Source organism: Canis lupus, chromosome 19 (assembly GCF_048164855.1).
Source record: "Canis lupus baileyi chromosome 19, mCanLup2.hap1, whole genome shotgun sequence".
In the NCBI taxonomy this organism is placed as follows: Eukaryota; Metazoa; Chordata; class Mammalia; order Carnivora; family Canidae; genus Canis; species Canis lupus.
The window spans coordinates 1,786,497-1,806,399 of record NC_132856.1 but is presented as its reverse complement, the minus strand read 5'-3'; the positions used below and the strand labels follow the sequence as shown (position 1 = coordinate 1,806,399).

The window sequence follows — 19,903 nt, the reverse complement described above, 5'->3', positions numbered from 1 at the left end:
GGCCTGGCTGCTGGTGGACTTGATCCCTCTTTCGGTGGGGAGGGCAGGAGGTGTCAGGGGATGGCTGGGCCCTGAAGCCTAGCTGTGTACAGAGGTGTGTAGGCCATACAAACCAGGGATTGGGCAAGATGGCCTATATCCAGAGGCCCTCCTTATACACAGAGTTGTCTTTGCTGAAGTAATATAATGTAGTACTAAATCTTGTTAAATATTTAGCTTTTCACTTGTCAATGCATTTCCACCCCTGTTTTGGACTATCCTGTGGTTGGACTCATGTTCTGGCTCAAACCATGAGGGTGAACTTTACCTGGGGCTTTCTCCCTCCACAATCTCTCATCCCTCTTTAGATCTTGGTTAGAAGAGGCCGGCAGTCAAGACATCTTTGAGTCATCTGGGAAAGTAGAACCAGACTGGGTATTGCTTTTTTTTTTTTTTTGTTAGGTGCGATATTATGGGGATGTTTGAAAAAACAAACATTGATAGATTAGATAAACATACTCAAGTGTTTAAAGGTGAAATATGTTTGCTGGAATGTCTTAAAGTTACTCTGGTGGGGGGGCAGGGAAGATGTGTGTGGGGAGGGATATAGACGGGAACAAAAAGGCAGGAGGCAGACCATGATGGAAGCTGACCACGGGTGTGTGGGATCAGTTTACTGCCATACTTTTGCATGTGTGAACATTTCTACAATAAAGAGGTCACCGCAAGAAGAAAACGCTGTTCCTGGAGACTTAGTGGGGCAGGGGCTGCCGGCGAAGCATCCATTCCTTGGGAATGGCCAGTGTGCACAGTCTGCACACTTCCTCTAAAGGCGGGATCCTCCAGCCCCCTTTCCTCCGGGATGTTTCACAGCCCGAGAGTCGGTTTTCTTCTTTGGAAACCAAGCCTCGGATGATTCCCTGCAACACACGACGAGGGGAGCTCAGCGCGCTCAGCCTGGGGGAGCCCGACCTGCGGGTGACTCCTGCTTCCGCGCTCTGCGGCCCGGGGCGGGGCTCTGCACCGCCCTGCCCTCCGCGCTCTGGACGGGCCGGCGCGACTGTCCCACTGGGGGCCCGCCCCGCCCCGCCCCGCCCCGCCCCGCCGGGAGGGGAGGCTACACAAGCCCTGCCTCCCCCTTTCCCCCGCGCGCCCGCCCCGCCCCGCCCCGCCCCCCGCACCGCCCCCCGCACCGCCCCCCGCACCGCCCCGCCGGGAGGGGAGGCTACACAAGCCCTGCTTCCCCCCCACCGCGCTCCCGCCCCGCCCCGCCCCGCGCCGCCCCGCCCGGAGGGGAGGCTACACAAGCCCTGCTTCCCCCTTTCCCCCGCGCGCCCGCCCCGCCCCGCCCCGCCCGGAGGGGAGGCTACACAAGCCCCGCCTCCCCCTTTCCCCCCGCGCGCCCGCCCCGCCCCCCGCGCCGCCCCGCCCGGAGGGGAGGCTACACAAGCCCTGCCTCCCCCTTTCCCCCTTTCCCCCGCGCCCCGCGCCCCGCCGGGAGGGATCCGGTAAGCCGGCCCTGCGCCCGATGCGGGCGGGGACAGAGGCGCGCGAAGTCCGGGGTAAACCGGGGGTGGGGTCCAAGGGGGGGAGTTCCGAGGGCGGGCGGGGTGGCGGGGGTGGCACTCAGGAGAGGTCCACGCGAAGCGCCGGGTGGAGCCCGGGGTGGGGGAGGCGCCGGAGAGGAAGGACCGCTCCGGGGGATCGCGGGGCCCGGCTGGGCACCCCGGGGAGGCTCGGGGCTTGGGGAACGCGGAGGACCTGGGAAACCGAGAGCCGGGGTTTTAGAGGGGAGGCCCGGGGCCGGGAGGTACGGTGATGTAAGGTAAAACCGGGAAGGGGAAGAAAAAGTGGTCCCGGGGGACCCAGGGCGGAGGCGGCGCCTGAGGAGGTAGCCAGGTAAGGACCAAGGCAGGGGCAGCGCTGGACGAGGCACCTGAGACCCACAGAGGCAAACCCAGGGCCGGGGGGGTGGGGGGGGAGGGGTGCCACGCCCTTGCGGGTGGCAGGGGGGCGTCCAGGCCGTGAGGAGTGCGCAGGTCTTGTTCAGGTACGCCCGCTGCTCCCTCTCCCCCAGAAACTACCGAGGGGAGGGGCGGTACTACAAGTGCTTTTGATGCAGCTGTAGTCTGAGAAACACTGGTCTGAAACTTTCGGACTTTGAGGGGTTTGGACTGAGGGTGGGACGGGCCAGGTGTCTTGTGATACAAAGGCATTATTACGCTTAATCTTCACAACTCTGAAGTCGGCGCTGTGGTCCCCATTTAACAGAAATCGAACTTTTCCAAGGACCCGCATCTAGGAAAGGAAAGAGCTGGATTTCAGACCCTCAGGTAGGCCCCAGGGTGCTTCCACTGAAGCCCGTCCCCCGTGAAGCCCAGAGGCACTTCGACCTCACAGCCAGGGAGCGGGCTGCTGAGTGGAAATGATTGTTCAGTGAGTAGTTAGGAGTGGCCCTGCCTCCTGGCTTGCAGTGAGCACTAGCGTGTATGAGGTACTGGTGACCAGGTCTCAGACCTGACGTGCTCTGGAGTGCCCAGAAGGCCTTGGATTCAAGGTCAGCTTCTCCTTGACTCACTGGGATGCATACAACCGATGGGACGGACCCCTGAGAGGCATCTGGAAGGTCAGTGACCTTTATAGACTCATGTGACTGGCAGCCAGGTGGGCTCGGTCCCCCTGCCCAGCCACTCTCATGGCCTGTGCCCGAGGAAGGGGCCCCAAGCACTCGGGCCCTGCAGGGCTCTCGCTCCACACTCTGACACCTTGGCCGGGTAGTTGCCTGTGGTGGGGGCTGTCCTGGAGCACTGCGTCCATATCGCATCCTCTGTGGGACAGGCTGGGTGGGAACCCCTGCCCTGGAGCCAGTGCCATCTCCCCGCAGCCTCACCCTTCTCCGTGGGCTGCAGGAGAGGCTTTGCCTGTGTCCACAGCCCACACTCCCGACGGGAGCCTCCCTCAGCAGCAGGCCTGTGCTCCAGGACCTGGTGTGTCCCACTGTACTCGTTGCTGTTGATCCACATTTGAACACATCCTGCTTCTGCAATGCTCCCAGTTCTCGAGGCAGCTGAGTGCCTTTGACCACCATCCATGGGAACGTGAGGTCGCTGTGGGTGGGTCACGGTGTCCCCACATGTAAGGGGCACAGAGCAGGTGGGAATGCCTGCTGGGTGCCCACCACACTGGGCCTCGGATGCACGTTAGATGATTTTAGAGGGCCTTCCTCAGCGTGTTTGCCTCACGCGAGTTTCTCTTGGAGCTGCTCTGTGCGGTCCGCGTAGCTCTGCCTCGCGCCTTGAGACATAGCCTCTTTCTCAGCAGTCGGGATAGCCTTCAGTTTAGCACAGCTCCCGGCAGTGCCTCCTGTGCCAGCCTGGTTTCTTGGCATATTTAGAAATCCATTTGTGTTCCACTTGAATCTGAACATGGTGAGTGGGTCATCCAGAGGGTTTTTCTCCCTTTGGGAGGAGAGAAAGAATCTTCGGGTTACACGTTTCTCTAATTACCTAGTTTTTGTAAATACTTTTGGCCCTCTTTTTAATTAGTTATCTTGTCTGGTCATCTGTGCCCTCTAGCGGGTGAGCTTTCCTGCTGCCTGGTTATCCTGTGAGCAAGGGTGCTGGGGGATTTCTGCTCTTTCCAGCACTGTCTGCCTTGGCCACTCCTTCCTGTTTACACGCGAGGGGTCAAGGATGTGTCTCCTCTTGGTGAAGTGATTCAGTCGTGATCAAGCCGACACAGGGCCCAGTTCATTAAAGTTAATGAAGGAAGGATTCTCTAGTAGGCTATATTTCATCCTTTGTTGACTCTAATTCGTGACTGGTTTTGTCTGCTGTTTCATTTTATTCTTTATTGGTTTTATATGTTTTGTATTAATTTACCTTTTGTGTTTTGATATCATGAACTTGTGGCCCTTTGCAGATTCAACTTGTGAAGTGGCAGTTGTACTATATTTATTATTATTAAATGCTGAAGTTGTTGCTGATTGACTGTGGTGGTCTGTTTACATTTCGTTCCTTTGTCATTTAATAGTCCTTCGTCTGACGCCTTTGAAAATCTCTTATTTTCTGGCAACCACAGAATGTTCCGGAGCCATCTTGATTTTTCTTCTGCCTCAAGTTAGGGGATTTATTGTCCTCCAAGGGCTCTGTCTCTGAGTACGGGAGATGAAAATCTGAGTGTCAGAGGTGCATGGAGGTATCCCCAGACTAAGGGGAATTGTTGCTTTGGACTGCTTTTAGAAGTGTCAGAGCCAGAAGGTAGATCCTTTTTTAAGGCTGGAGCTCACGTTGACTTTTAGAGTTTTGATGCTAAGTACCCAGCTATTCTTGAAGGACATAGGGTCATGGGCAGCTAAGATTTTCTCCCACATTGGCAATCCTCAACTCTCTTGCCCCCAGAGGGCAGATGGAATGTAGCTGAAGTCACAGAGCTGGTCCATTGTCAGTTATCCTTTATGGGGGTCATTTTGGGTCACTCATGGGCCCTGATTCCTTTTAGTGGGGCAACCAATAGGGTTGCCATTGGTTTTTATGTTTTCAACATAAAAAAATCACTCTGAGGAAGAAACATGAACTTGCTTTGCCCGTAAGACCCTACAGGACTGGCAGCCCTGGGCTCAAATCCTGCCATCCTATTTCATCCAGGTACCCCACACTTGTTGGCCTCTCTGCTGTTCCTTCCTTGGAAGTGCCACATTTGCCCTACTTTAGTGCCTTTATACTTGCTTCTGTCTCTGCTTGCAGGGCTCTTTCCCTAGACCTTTGCACAGTTGGCATTTCTTTTAAGTTTTATTTATTTTTCAGTAATCGCTATACCCAACATGGGGCTCGAACTCACAACCCCAAGATCAAGAGTTGCATGCTTTTCCAGCTGAGCCAACCAGGAGCCCCTGTGCAGTTGGCATTGTTATATATATGTATGCATGTATTTATTTATCAGTGGAGGTTTAGTAAAATGTCACACCTTCTTCTAGGGCCTTCCTTGATCCTCCATCTGTTCCCAACCCTACACTTTCCTGGAATAGTCCCTGACAGTTCACTGTATTTAATTTGCCTCATTTATTTATTTGTTCTCCTGTTTATTTCTATCTCGGCCTCTAGAATACAAATTTCCTGAGAGTAGGACCTTTTTTTTTTTTTTTTTTAATTAGCATTTATTTATTTATTTATTTTTTATTTTATTTATTTTATTTTATTTTTTTTTATTGGTGTTCAATTTACTAACATACAGAATAACACCCAGTGCCCGTCACCCATTCACTCCCACCCCCCGCCCTCCTCCCCTTCTACCACCCCTAGTTCGTTTCCCAGAGTTAGCAGTCTTTACGTTCTGTCTCCCTTTCTGATATTTCCCACACATTTCTTCTCCCTTCCCTTATTTTCCCTTTCACTATTATTTATATTCCCCAAATGAATGAGAACATATGATGTTTGTCCTTCTCCGACTGACTTACTTCACTCAGCATAATACCCTCCAGTTCCATCCACGTTGAAGCAAATGGTGGGTATTTGTCATTTCTAATAGCTGAGTAATATTCCATTGTATACATAAACCACATCTTCTTTATCCATTCATCTTTCGTTGGACACCGAGGCTCCTTCCACAGTTTGGCTATCGTGGCCATTGCTGCTATAAACATCGGGGTGCAGGTGTCCCGGCGTTTCATTGCATTTGTATCTTTGGGGTAAATCCCCAACAGTGCAATTGCTGGGTCGTAGGGCAGGTCTATTTTTAACTCTTTGAGGAACCTCCACACAGTTTTCCAGAGTGGCTGCACCAGTTCACATTCCCACCAACAGTGTATGAGGGTTCCCTTTTCTCCGCATCCTCTCCAACATTTGTTGTTTCCTGCCTTGTTAATTTTCCCCATTCTCACTGGTGTGAGGTGGTATCTCATTGTGGTTTTGATTTGTATTTCCCTGATGGCAAGTGATGCAGAGCATTTTCTCATATGCATGTTGGCCATGTCTATGTCTTCCTCTGTGAGATTTCTGTTCATGTCTTTTGCCCATTTCATGATTGGATTGTTTGTTTCTTTGGTGTTGAGTTTAATAAGTTCTTTATAGATCTTGGAAACTAGCCCTTTGTCTGATATGTCATTTGCAAATATCTTCTCCCATTCTGTAGGTTGTCTTTGAGTTTTGTTGACTGTATCCTTTGCTGTGAAAAAGCTTCTTATCTTGATGAAGTCCCAATAGTTCATTTTTGCTTTTGTTTCTTTTGCCTTCGTGGATGTATCTTGCAAGAAGTTACTATGGCCGAGTTCAAAAAGGGTGTTGTCTGTGTTCTTCTCTAGGATTTTGATGGAATCTTGTCTCACATTTAGATCTTTCATCCATTTTGAGTTTATCTTTGTGTATGGTGAAAGAGAGTGGTCTAGTTTCATTCTTCTGCATGTGGATGTCCAATTTTCCCAGCACCATTTATTGAAGAGACTGTCTTTCTTCCAATGGATAGTCTTTCCTCCTTTATCGAATATTAGTTGCCCATAAAGTTCAGGGTCCACTTCTGGATTCTCTATTCTGTTCCACTGATCTATGTGTCTGTTTTTGTGCCAGTACCACACTGTCTTGATGACCACAGCTTTGTAGTACAACCTGAAATCTGGCATTGTGATGCCCCCAGATATGGTTTTCTTTTTTAAAATTCCCCTGGCTATTCGGGGTCTTTTCTGATTCCACACAAATCTTAAAATAATTTGTTCTAACTCTCTGAAGAAAGTCCATGGTATTTTGATAGGGATTGCATTAAACGTGTATATTGCCCTGGGTAACATTGACATTTTCACAATATTAATTCTGCCAATCCATGAGCATGGAATATTTTTCCATCTCTTTGTGTCTTCCTCAATTTCTTTCAGAAGTGTTCTATAGTTTTGAGGGTATAGATCCTTTACTTCTTTGGTGAGGTTTATTCCTAGGTATCTTATGCTTTTGGGTGCAATTGTAAATGGGATTGACTCCTTAATTTCTCTTTCTTCAGTCTCATTGTTAGTGTATAGAAATGCCACTGACTTCTGGGCATTGATTTTGTATCCTGCCACGCTACCGAATTGCTGTATGAGTTCTAGCAATCTTGGGGTGGAGACTTTTGGGTTTTCTATGTAGAGTATCATGTCATCGGCGAAGAGGGAGAGTTTGACTTCTTCTTTGCCAATTTGAATGCCTTTAATGTCTTTTTGTTGTCTGATTGCTGAGGCTAGGACTTCCAGTACTATGTTGAACAGCAGTGGTGAGAGTGGACATCCCTGTCTTGTTCCTGATCTTAGGGGAAAGGCTCCCAGTGCTTCCCCATTGAGAATGATATTTGCTGTGGGCTTTTCATAGATGGCTTTTAAGATGTCGAGGAATGTTCCCTCTATCCCTACACTCTGAAGAGTTTTGATCAGGAATGGATGCTGTATTTTGTCAAATGCTTTCTCTGCATCCAATGAGAGGATCATATGGTTCTTGGTTTTTCTCTTGCTGATATGATGAATCACATTGATTGTTTTACGGGTGTTGAACCAGCCTTGTGTCCCAGGGATAAATCCTACTTGGTCATGGTGAATAATTTTCTTAATGTACTGTTGGATCCTATTGGCCAGTATCTTGTTGAGAATTTTTGCATCCATGTTCATCAGGGATATTGGTCTGTAATTCTCCTTTTTGGCGGGGTCTTTGTCTGGCTTTGGAATTAAGGTGATGCTGGCTTCATAGAACGAATTTGGAAGCACTCCATCTCTTTCTATCTTTCCAAACAGCTTTAGGAGAATAGGTATGATTTCTTCTTTAAACGTTTGATAAAATTCTCCTGGGAAGCCATCTGGCCCTGGACTCTTGTGTCTTGGGAGGTTTTTGATGACTGCTTCAATTTCCTCCCTGGTTATTGGCCTGTTCAGGTTTTCTATTTCTTCCTGTTCCAGTTTTGGTAGTTTGTGGCTTTCCAGGAATGCGTCCATTTCTTCTAGATTGCCTAATTTATTGGCGTATAGCTGTTCATAATATGTTTTTAAAATCGTTTGTATTTCCTTGGTGTTGGTAGTGATCTCTCCTTTCTCATTCATGATTTTATTAATTTGAGTCTTCTCTCTCTTCTTTTTAATAAGGTTGGCTAATGGTTTATCTATCTTATTAATTCTTTCAAAGAACCAACTCCTGGTTCTGTTGATCTGTTCCACAGTTCTTCTGGTCTCGATTTCGTTGAGTTCTGCTCGAATCTTTATTAACTCCCTTCTTCTCTTGGGTGTAGGATCTATTTGCTGTTTTTTCTCTAGCTCCTTTATGTGTAAGGTTAGCTTTTGTATTTGAGTTCTTTCCAGTTTTTGAATGGATGCTTGTATTGCGATGTATTTCCCCCTTAGGACTGCTTTTGCTGCATCCCAAAGATTTTGAACGGTTGTATCTTCATTCTCATTAGTTTCCATGAATCTTTTTAATTCTTCCTTAATTTCCTGGTTGACCCTTTTATCTTTTAGCAGGATGGTCCTTAACCTCCATGTGTTTGAGGTCCTTCCAAACTTCTTGTTGTGATTTAGTTCTAATTTCAAGGCATTATGGTCCGAGAATATGCAGGGGACAATCCCAATCTTTTGGTATCGGTTCAGACCCGATTTGTGACCCAATATGTGGTCTATTCTGGAGAAAGTTCCATGTGCGCTTGAGAAGAATGTGTATTCAGTTGAGTTTGGATGTAAAGTTCTGTAGATATCTGTGAAATCCATCTGGTCCAGTGTATCATTTAAAGCTCTCGTTTCTTTGGAGATGTTGTGCTTAGAAGACCTATCGAGTATAGAAAGAGCTAGATTGAAGTCACCAAGTATAAGTGTATTATTATCTAAGTATTTCTTCACTTTGGTTAATAATTGATTTATATATTTGGCAGCTCCCACATTCGGAGCATATATATTGAGGATTGTTAAGTCCTCTTGTTGGATAGATCCTTTAAGTATGATATAGTGTCCCTCTTCATCTCTCACTACAGTCTTTGGGGTAAATTTTAGTTTATCTGATATAAGGATGGCTACCCCTGCTTTCTTTTGAGGACCATTCGAATGGTAAATGGTTCTCCAACCTTTTATTTTCAGGCTGTAGGTGTCCTTCTGTCTAAAATGAGTCTCTTGTAGACAGCAAATAGATGGGTCCTGCTTTTTTATCCAGTCTGAAACCCTGCGCCTTTTGATGGGGTCATTAAGCCCGTTCACATTCAGAGTTACTATTGAGAGATATGAGTTTAGTGTCATCATGATATCTATTCAGTCTTTGTTTTTGTGGACTGTTCCACTGAACTTCTTCTTAAAGGGGAATTTTAAGAGGCCCCCTTAAAATTTCTTGCAGAGCTGGTTTGGAGGTCACATATTCTTTTAGTTGCTGCCTGTCTTGGAAGCTCTTTATCTCTCCTTCCATTTTGAATGAGAGCCTTGCTGGATAAAGTATTCTTGGTTGCATGTTCTTCTCATTTAGGACCCTGAATATATCCTGCCAGCCCTTTCTGGCCTGCCAGGTCTCTGTGGAGAGGTCTGCTGTTACCCTAATACTCCTCCCCATAAAAGTCAGGGATTTCTTGTCTCTTGCTGCTTTAAGGATCTTCTCTTTATCTTTGGAATTTGCAAGCTTCACAATTAAATGTCGAGGTGTTGAACGGTTTTTATTGATTTTAGGGGGGGATCTCTCTATTTCCTGGATCTGAATGCCTGTTTCCCTTCCCAGATTAGGAAAGTTTTCAGCTAAAAAAAAAAAAAAAAAAAAAAAAAAAAAAAAAAAAAAAAAAGGAAAGTTTTCAGCTAGAATTTGTTCAAATACATATTCTGGCCCTCTGTCCCTTTCGGCGCCCTTGGGAACCCCAATTAAACGTAGGTTTTTCTTCCTCAGGCTGTCGTTTATTTCCCTTAATCTATCTTCATGGTCTTTTAATTGTTTGTCTCTTTTTTCCTCAGTTTCCCTCTTTGCTATCAACTTGTCTTCTAGGTCACTCACTCGTTCTTCCACCTCGTTAACCCTCGTCGTTAGGACTTCTAGTTTGGATTGCATCTCATTCAATTGATTTTTAATTTCTGCCTGATTAGCTCTAAATTCTGCAGTCATGAAGTCTCTTGAGTCCTTTATACTTTTTTCTAGAGCCACCAGTAGCTGTATAATAGTGCTTCTGAATTGGCTTTCTGACATTGAATTGTAATCCAGATTTTGTAACTCTGTGGGAGAGAGGACTGTTTCTGATTCTTTCTTTTGAGGTGAGGTTTTCCTTCTAGTCATTTTGCTCAGTGCAGAGTGGCCAAAAGCAAGTAGTATTGGGAAAAAGAGAAAAAGAGAGGAGAGAAAGAAGGAAAGAAAAGAGAAAGAGAAAAAAAAAGGGAAGAAAAAGAAAAAAAACGAAAAAAAAAAGAAGAAAAAGAGAAAGAAAAAGAAAGGAGAAAAAAGGGGGTGGGGGAAGGAAACAAATCAAAAAGCAAAACAAAACAAAAACAAAAACAAAAACAAACAAAAAAAGAACCACCGGGGAGTATCTTCTGATTCTGTGTTAAGTCCCTTGGCTTCTCCTGGAACTTGTCAGTCTAGCTGGTGTTCTGGGGGAGGGGCCTGTTGTGCTGATTCTCAGGTGTTAGCAGTTGGGGGAGCTGCTGTGCCCCTGCCTGGTGCAGGGCTCGGTGGGGGTTGTTTACCCCGTGAGGCCGCAGGAGGAACAGCCCCAGTGGCGGGGCAGCTCTGGAGCCCTGGATTCAGCTCCGGCAGGAACTCCGTCTGCAGGGCCTGGAGGCTCCGGGGCGGGGCCGCTGATCTGCTCAGCTCCGGGCAGGAGCGTCCTCGCTGTCCTGGGCCCTCCCGGCCTCTGCCTGTCCCGGGGGAGGCCGGATCCTGGGCTGTGTCCCGGCGCCCTGTGTCCCGGCGCCTGCGCTGGTGGATTCGCGCTCCCGGGCCGCGCAACCCCCTCCGCGGAGCCGCCGCCCGAGCCCCTCCGAGCTGCTCCTGGAACCGCGCAGGCCCCTCTGCACGGAGCCTCTTCCTCTGCCCGAGCCCCTCCGAGCTGCTCCCGGGGCCGCGCAGCCCCCTCCGCGGAGCCGCCGCCCGAGCCCCTTCAGCTGCTCCGGGTCCCGCCGGGTCCCGCCGCCCGCGCTGCAGCCCTTAGGGAGCTCGGCGCACTCTCCTGGGCGCGCAGTTGCTGTTACTGTCCCCGGGAGCCCGAGGGCATCCTCGCCCTCCCGGGTCCTGCTCCACCTCCCTGGAGCCTCTTTCCGCCTGGGAAGGTCGGTGCAGCTCCTGCTCCTCCGGGACGGGGCTCTCCTGTCCTGGGGACACTCGCCCCGGCCTCAGCCTGGCTCCTCCTGGGCCCCTCCCCCTTGGAGGCCTTTGTTCCTTTATTTCTTTTTCCCCGTCTTCCTACCTTGATAGATGCGCGAACTCTTCTCACTGTAGCATTCCAGCTGGTCTCTCTTTAAATCTCAGGCCGAATTCATAGATTTTCAGGATAATTTGAAGGTTTTCTAGGTAGTTTGGTGGAGACAGGTGATTTGGGGACCCTACTCCTCCGCCATCTTGCTCCTCCCAACTGAGAGTAGGACCTTTATCTGTCTTGCTTTTCAGTGTATTCTCAGTACCTGGAAAATGCCCAGCATAGAAGGAAAGAACAAAACGTTATTTGTTGAAGGATGATGAATCATTCATGTACTGAGGGGGAGAGAAGGATGAATAGGTGGAGCACAGAGAGTTTTTGGGGCAGTGAAACTACTCTGTATGTTATTATGATGGATACATGTCATTATACATTTGTCCAAACCTATTGAGTGTACAGCACAAGAGTGAACTCGACTCAGGGTGATTATAATGTGTTGGTGTAAGTTCAGTAAAACATGCTCCTCTCTCCTGTGGGATGTTGGGGTGGAGGTATATGGAACTCTGTATCTTTCACTCAATTTTTATATACTAAATTTCTTTTTTATTGGTGTTCAATTTGCCAACATACAGAATAACACCCAGTGCTCATCCCGTCAAGTGCCCCCCTCAGTGCCCGTCACCCAAAAATCCCCTCCCCCCCACCCTTCCACCACCCCTAGTTCATTTCCCAGAGTAAGGAGTCTTTATCTTCTGACTCCCTTTCTGATATTCCCGCACATTTCTTCTCCCTTCCCTTCTATTCCCTTTCACTATTTTTTATATTCCCCAAAGGAATGAGAACATATAATGTTTGTCCTTCTCCGATTGACTTACTTCACTCAGCATAATACCCTCCAGTTCCATCCATGTCGAAGCAAATGGTGAGTATTTGTCGTTTCTAATGGCTGAGGAATATTCCATTGTATACATAAACCACATCTTCTTTATCCATTCATCTTTCGATGGACACTGAGGCTCCTTCCACAATTTGGCTATTGTGGACATTGCTGCTACAAACATCGGGGTGCAGGTGTCCCGGCGTTTCATTGCATCTGTATCTTTGGGGTAAATCCCCAACAGTGCAATTGCTGGGTCGTAGGGCAGGTCTATTTTTAACTCTTTGAGGAACCTCCACACAGTTTCCAGAGTGGCTGCACCAGTTCACATTCCCACCAACAGTGTAAGAAGGGTTCCCTTTTCTCCGCATCCTCTCCAACATTTGTGGTTTCCTGCCTTGTTAATTTTCCCCATTCTCACTGGTGTGAGGTGGTATCTCATTGTGGTTTTGATTTGTATTTCCCTGATGGCAAGTGATGCAGAGCATTTTCTCATGTGCATGTTGGCCATGTCTATGTCTTCCTCTGTGAGATTTCTCTTCATGTCTTTTGCCCATTTCATGATTGGATTGTTTGTTTCTTTGGTGTTGAGTTTAAGAAGTTCTTTATAGATTTTGGAAACTAGCCCTTTATCTGATATGTCATTTGCAAATATCCTCTCCCATTCTGTAGGTTGTCTTTGAGTTTTGTTGACTGTATCCTTTGCTGTGCAAAAGCTTCTTATCTTGATGAAGTCCCAATAGTTCATTTTTGCTTTTGTTTCTTTTGCCTTCATGGATGTATCTTGCAAGAAGTTACTGTGGCCGAGTTCAAAAAGGGTGTTGCCTGTGTTCTCCTCTAGGATTTTGATGGAATCTTGTCTCACATTTAGATCTTTCATCCATTTTGAGTTTATCTTTGTGTATGGTGAAGGAGAGTGGTCTAGTTTCATTCTTCACATGTGGATGTCCAATTTTCCCAGCACCATCTATTGAAGAGACTGTCTTTCTTCCAATGGATAGTCTTTCCTCCTTTATCGAATATTAGTTGACCATAAAGTTCAGGGTCCACTTCTGGATTCTCTATTCTGTTCCATTGATCTATGTGTCTGTTTTTGTGCCAGTACCACAGTGTCTTGATGACCACAGCTTCGTAGTACAACCTGAAATCTGGCATTGTGATGCCCCCAGCTATAGTTTTCTTTTTTAAAATTCCCCTGGCTATTCGGGGTCTTTTCTGATTCCACACAAATCTTAAGATAATTTGTTCTAATTCTCTGAAGAAAGTCCATGGTATTTTGATAGGGATTGCATTAAGTGTGTAAATTGCCCTGGGTAACATTGACATTTTCACAATATTAATTCTGCCAATCCGTGAGCATGGAATATTATCCCATCTCTTTGTGTCTTCCTCAATTTCTTTCAGAAGTGTTCTATAGTTTTTAGGGTATAGATCCTTTACCTCTGTGGTTAGGTTTATTCCTAGGTATCTTATGCTTTTGGGTGCAATTGTAAATGGGATTGACTCCTTAATTTCTCTTTCTTCAGTCTCATTGTTAGTGTATAGAAATGTCACTGATTTCTGGGCATTGGTTTTGTATCCTGCCACACTGCCAAATTGCTGTATGAGTTCTAGCAATCTTGGGGTAGAGGCTTTTGGGTTTTCTATGTAGAGTATCCTGTCATCAGTGAAGAGGGAGAGTTTGACTTGTTCTTTGCCAATTTGAATGCCTTTAATGTCTTTTTGTTGTCTGATTGCTGAGGCTAGGACTTCCAGTACTATGTTGAATAGCAGTGGTGAGAGTGGACATCCCTGTCTTGTTCCTGTTCTTAGAGGAAAGGTTCTCAGTGCTTCCCCATTGAGAATGATATTTGCTGTGGGCTTTTCGTAGATGGCTTTTAGGATGTTGAGGGATGTTCCCTCTATCCCTAAGCTCTGAAGAGTTTTGATCAGGAATGGATGCTGTATTTTGTCAAAAGCTTTCTCTGCATCTAATGAGAGGATCATATGGTTCTTGGTTTTTCTCTTGCTGATATGATGAATCACATTGATTGTTTTACGAGTGTTGAACTAGCCTTGTGTCCCGGGGATAAATCCTACTTGGTCATGGTGAATAATTTTCTTAATGTATTGTTGGAACCTATTGGCTAGTATCTTGTTGAGAATTTTTGCATCCACGTTCATCAGGGATATTGGTCTGTAATTCTCCTTTTTGGTGGGGTCGTTGTCTGGTTTTGGAATTAAGGTGATGCTGGCCTCATAGAATGAATTTGGAAGTACTCCATCTCTTTCTATCTTTCCAAACAGCTTTAGTAGGATAGGTATGGTTTCTTCTTTAAACATTTGATCGAATTCCCCTGGGAAGCCATCTGGCGCTGGACTTTTGTGTCTTGGGAGGTTTTGGATGACTGCTTCAATTTCCTCCCTGGTTATTGGCTGGCTCAGGTTTTCTATTTCTTCCAGTTTCAGTTTTGGTAGTTTGTGGCTTTCCAGGAATGCGTCCATTTCTTCTAGATTGCCTAATTTATTGGCATATAGCTGTTCATAATATGTTTTTAAAATCATTGTATTTCCTTGGTGTTGGTAGTGATCTCTCCTTTCTCATTCATGATTTTATTAATTTGAGTCTTCTCTCTCTTCTTTTTAATAAGGCTGGCTAATGGTTTACCTATCTTATTAATTCTATCAAAGAACCAACTCCCGGTTTTGTTGATCTGTTCCACAGTTCTTCTGGTCTCGATTTAGTTGAGTTCTGCTCGAATCTTTGTTAACTCTCTTCTTCTACTGGGTGTAGGATCTATTTGCTGTTTTTTCTCTAGCTCCTTTATGTGTAAGGTTAGCTTTTGTATTTGAGTTCTTTACAGTTTTTGAACGGATGCTTGTATTGCGATGTATTTCCCCCTCAGGACTGCTTTTGCTACATCCCAAAGATTTTGAATGGTTGTATCTTCATTCTTATTAGTTTCCATGAATCTTTTTAATTCTTCCTTAATTTCCTGGTTGACCCTTTCATCTTTTAGCAGGATGGTCCTTAACCTCCACGTGTTTGTCGTCCTTCCAAACATCTTGTTGTGATTTAGTTCTAATTTCAAGGCATTATGGTCTGCGAATATGCAGGGGATGTTCCCAATCTTTTGGTATCGATTCAGACTCGATTTGTGACCCAGTATGTGTCTATTCTGGAGAAAGTTCCATGTGCACTTGAGAAGAATGTGTATTCAGTTGAGTTTGGATGTAAAGTTCTGTAGATATCTGTGAAATCCATCTGGTCCAGTGTGTCATTTAAAGCTCTCGTTTCTTTGGAGATGTTGTGTTTAGAAGACCTATCAAGTGTAGAAAGCGCTAGATTGAAGTCACCAAGTATAAGTGTTTTATTACCTAAGTATTTCTTCACTTTAGTTATTAATTGATTTAAATATTTGGGAGGTCCCACATTCGGGGCATAAATATTGAGGATTGTTAAGTCCTCTTGTTGGATAGATCCTTTAAGTATGATATAGTGTCCCTCTTCATCTCTCACTACAGTCTTCAGGATAAAGTTTAGTTTATCTGATATAAGGATGGCTACCCCTGCTTTCTTTTGAGGACTGTTTGAATTGTAAATGGTTCTCCAACCTTTTATTTTCAGGCTGTAGGTGTCCTTCTGTCTAAAACGAGTCTCTTGTAGACAGCAAATAGATGGGTCCTGCTTTTTTATCCAGTCTGAAACCCTGCGCCTTTTGATGGGGTCATTAAGCCCATTCACGTTCAGAGTTACTATTGAAAGATATGAGTTTAGTGTCATCATGATATCTATTCAGTCCTTGTTTGTGGATTGTTCCACTGGACTTCTTCTTAAAGGGGAATTTTAAGAGTCCCCCTTAAAATTTCTTGCAGAGCTGGTTTGGTGGTCACATATTCTTTCAGTTCCTGCCTGTCTTGGAAGCTCTTTATCTCTCCTTCCATTTTGAATGAGAGCCTTGCTGGATAAAGTATTCTTGGTTGCATGTTCTTCTCATTTAGGACCCTGAATATATCTTGCCAGCCCTTTCTGGCCTGCCAGGTCTCTGTGGGGAGGTCTGCTGTTACCCTAATACTCCTCCCCATAAAAGTAAGGGATTTCTTGTCTCTTGGTGCTTTAAGGATCTTCTCTTTATCTTTGGAATTTGCAAGGTTAACTATCAAACGTTGAGGTGTTGAACGGTTTTTATTGATTTTAGGGGGGGGGGGAATCTCTCTATTTCCTGGATCTGAATGCCTGTTTCCCTTCCCAGATTAGGAAAGTTTTCAACTTTGATTTGTTCAAATACATATTCTGGCCCTCTGTCCCTTTCGGCGCCCTCTGGAACCCCAATTAAACGTAGGTTTTTCTTCCTCAGGCTGTCGTTTATTTCCCTTAATCTATCTTCATGGTCTTTTAATTGTTTGTCTCTTTTTTCCTCAACTTCCCTCTTTGCCATCAACTTGTCTTCTATGTCATTCACTCGTTCTTCCACCTCGTTAACCCTCGTCTAAGGACCTGTAGTTTAGATTGCACCTCATTTAATTGATTTTTAATTTCTGCCTGATTAGATCTTAATTCTGCAGTCATGAAGTCTCTTGAGTCCTTTGTGCTTTTTTCTAGAGCCACCAGTAGCTTTATAATAGTGCTTCAGAATTGGCTTTCTGACATTGAATTGTAATCCAGATTTTGTAACTCTGTGGGAGAGAGGACTGTTTCTGATTCTTTCTTTTGAGGTGAGGCTTTCCTTCTAGTCATTTTGCTCAGTGAAGAGTGGCCAAAAACAAGTAGTATTGGGAAAAGGAGAAAAAGAGAGAGAAAGAAGGAAAGAAAAGAGATAAAGAAAAAAAAGGAAGAAAAAAAAAGAAGAAAAAGAAAGAAAGGGGAAAAAAGGGGGGGGGAAGCAAACAGAAATCAAAATGCAAAAACAAAAACACGGGGGAGTATCTTCTGATTCTGTGTACTTTAAGTCCCTTGACTTCCCCTGGAACTTGTCCGTCTAGCTGGTCTTCTGGGGGAGGGACCTGTTGTGTTGATTTTCAGGTGTTAGTTGGGGGAGCTGCTGTGCCCCTGCCTGGTGCAGGGCTCAGGGGAGGTTGTTTACCCCGTGAGGCCCCAGGAGGAACAACCGCAGTGGCGGGGCCAGCTCTGGAGCCCTGGAGTCAGCTCCCGCAGGAACCACGGAGCTCTCTGTCTGCAGGGCCTGGAGGCTCCGGGCGGGGCCGCTGATCTGCTCAGCTCGGGGCAGGATTGTCCTTGCTGTCCTGAGCCCTCCCGGCCTCTGCCTATCCCGGGGGAGGCCGGATCCTGGGGTGTGTCCTGGCGCCCTGGGCTCCCGGGCCTGTGCCGTTGTGATTCGCGCTCCCGCCCCGCAGCCCCCTCCGCGGAGCCGCCCCCGAGCCCCCCGAGCTGCTCCCGCCCCGCAGCCCCCTCCACGGAGCCGCCCCCGAGCCCCCCGAGCTGCTCCCGCCCCGCAGCCCCCTCCGCGGAGCCGCCCCCGAGCCCCCCGAGCTGCTCCCGCCCCGCAGCCCCCTCCGCGGAGCCGCCCCCGAGCCCCCCGAGCTGCTCCCGCCCCGCAGCCCCCTCCGCGGAGCCGCCCCCGAGCCCCCCCAGCTGCTCCCGCCCCGCAGCTCCCTCCGCGGAGCCGCCCCCGAGTCCCCCCGAGTCCCCCCGAGCTGCTCCCGCCCCGCAGCCCCCTCCGCGGAGCCGCCCCCAAGCCCCCCCCCAGCTGCTCCGGGTCCCGCCGTGCGCGCTGCAGCCCTTAGGGAGCTCGGCGCATCTCCCGGGGCGCAGGTGTCTGTTACTGTCCCGGGGAGCCCGAGGGCATCCCCGCCCTCCTGGGTCCTGCTCCACCTCCCTGCAGCCCCTTTCCGCCCGGGAAGGTTGGTGCAGCTCCTGCTCCTCCGGGACGGGGCTCTCCTGTCCTGGGGACACTCGCCCCGGCCTCAGCCCAGCTCCTCGTGGGGCCCCTCCCCCTTGGAGGCCTTTCGTTTCTTTATTTCTTTTTCCCCGTCTTCCTACCTTGATAGAAGCGCGAACTCTTCTCACTGTAGCATTCCGGCTGTTCTCTCTTTAAATCTCAGGCCGAATTCGTAGATTTTCAGGATGATGTGAAGATTATCTAGGTAATTTGGTGGGGACAGGTGATTTGGGGACCCTACTCTTTCGCCATCTTTCCCCTCCTCTCCACTCAATTTTTTTTTTAAATAGCATGCATCCATTGGGGAAAATCTAGATTTGTACAAAATCCAAAGGATTATATCTATGCCTCGTGTCCCTCAAGCCATCCCTGTTTATATCCACAGCCCTGTCTTGGCTGGCTGGGGGGCTGTGGTGCCTTTCAAGGGAAGGAGGAGATTGAGAAGCAGGATGGGGAAATTGAGAGATCTGTGTTAGGCCTCAGGTGCCTGAGACGCCTCTCCAATCACCGAGTGGGGAGTTGGCTTTCCGCGTCTGGATCCCGCCTGAGCTAGAGTCGTGTGTTCAGGAGGTAGCGGCAGCACATCATTGTTACTGTAGGCCTGGTTCTGGAGGAGGTCCAGACCCGGCCTGTGCACAGAAGTGAGGAGCATCTGGAGTGTCAGCGCTGGAATGGGGGCAGAAGCCACACCAGGAAAAGAGACAGTAGGACAACAGTGGATAGGACAAAATGAGGCATGCATGGAAACCTGGGAAGGGCCACCAGGAAAGACCCAGAATTTCAGGTAAACAATGAATCACTCTTCAGCATAAATGTGTCCCATTTCATCTGCTAAATCTGGCAGCCCAAAGCTAGAAGGAGAAGGGTGTGATGTCCATCTCAGCCTTCCCACGGTGATGCTGTACAGGCCAGAGAGACCTGTGGGCCTGTACCACTTGTGATGAACCCCCAGCCAGTTCCCCATTGTTGAGGCTGGACTGGCCCTTGTGGTTTTGTCATCACAGGGAGCATCTTAGCAAAAAACATCAGGGAACTTGGAAGAACGAGCTTTATTGCTCGCAGGTCCTGGAAGGGACACGGCATGTTTGTGTGCCACACAGTATGCTTTTAGGGAGAGAGGGAGGGTGTGAGGACACAGGGCTCTGCTTTGCTAGGGTGGGATGACTAGGGTTTCATGGGTTCACTGTTGATTGGTTGACTTAAAACCTAAGAGCAAGAATTAGAATGAGGGAAGGGAGAAGTGGGATCCCTCAGGCAGTCAGCGATCAGGTTAGCCAGGACTTGCTGACATGGGGCTCCGTGGGTGCGGGGGCCTGGCTGTTCGGTTGGTTTATTAGGAGTTGTGTCATACAGCTGGGTTCGTGGATGTCTTTGACATGGACACCTTGGCCATCGAACTCTTCATGTGAGGCACACACAACAAAGGAGCCTCAGGGATCCTCAGGAGAAACACAGCCCCAGCACCAGTAACACTGTATTTATTCTCCAAAAGAGCATTCTAGTTTGGAGAAGGAGGGTGGAATGCTCTACGGACTTTAGCAGGAAGGTATTGGTCCAAATTTCCCTAGACCGAGCAGAAAGGGGGCAGTCCCAGTCCAGCCAGTTTCAGAACTGAGAGCAGGGCATTGTTCTTGAGGGTCAGCAGACTTTATCAGGAGGGATGAAAGGAGCAGGAGTTAAAGTCACAGGCAGGAGGGGGTGGAGGGCACACTGCTGGGGCCAGGATGTGGGGAGGCCTGGGTGGCAGGTCTCAAGTCCCTGAGAGTGTCTCATGCCACACTAAGGTCTGGGGAAACTGTTTGGCATCATGTAGGTGACCGCTGGCCTTGGCAAGGGCCACGTGTGCAGGAAGGAGCCAGAT

The 19,903-nt window shown here is 47.8% G+C and overlaps 1 protein-coding gene and 1 long non-coding RNA gene across 8 annotated transcripts in view; one reads left to right on the top strand and one right to left on the bottom strand.

The window, feature by feature from the left end:
• Positions 1–249: 249 nt before the first annotated feature.
• Positions 250–18,583, bottom strand: LOC140609678 (uncharacterized). Its single transcript, XR_012011417.1, has 3 exons — positions 18,144–18,583; positions 11,338–11,551; positions 250–899 (listed from the first exon to the last, which is right to left on the bottom strand). It is a non-coding gene; the product is annotated as an uncharacterized lncRNA (long non-coding RNA).
• Positions 1,395–19,903, top strand: part of SLC41A3 (solute carrier family 41 member 3) — a 90,710-nt gene continuing 72,201 nt past the window's right edge. For 4 of the 7 annotated variants that reach the window (XM_072784831.1, XM_072784830.1, XM_072784833.1 and 1 more), the window contains exon 1: positions 1,395–1,487. The gene's annotated coding sequence lies outside the window, so the exon portion shown is untranslated. Of the gene's footprint in view, positions 1,542–1,726; positions 1,879–2,264; positions 2,313–19,903 lie in introns of those variants that run through there. The other 3 variants (XM_072784826.1, XM_072784827.1, XM_072784828.1) reach the window with 3 other exon arrangements.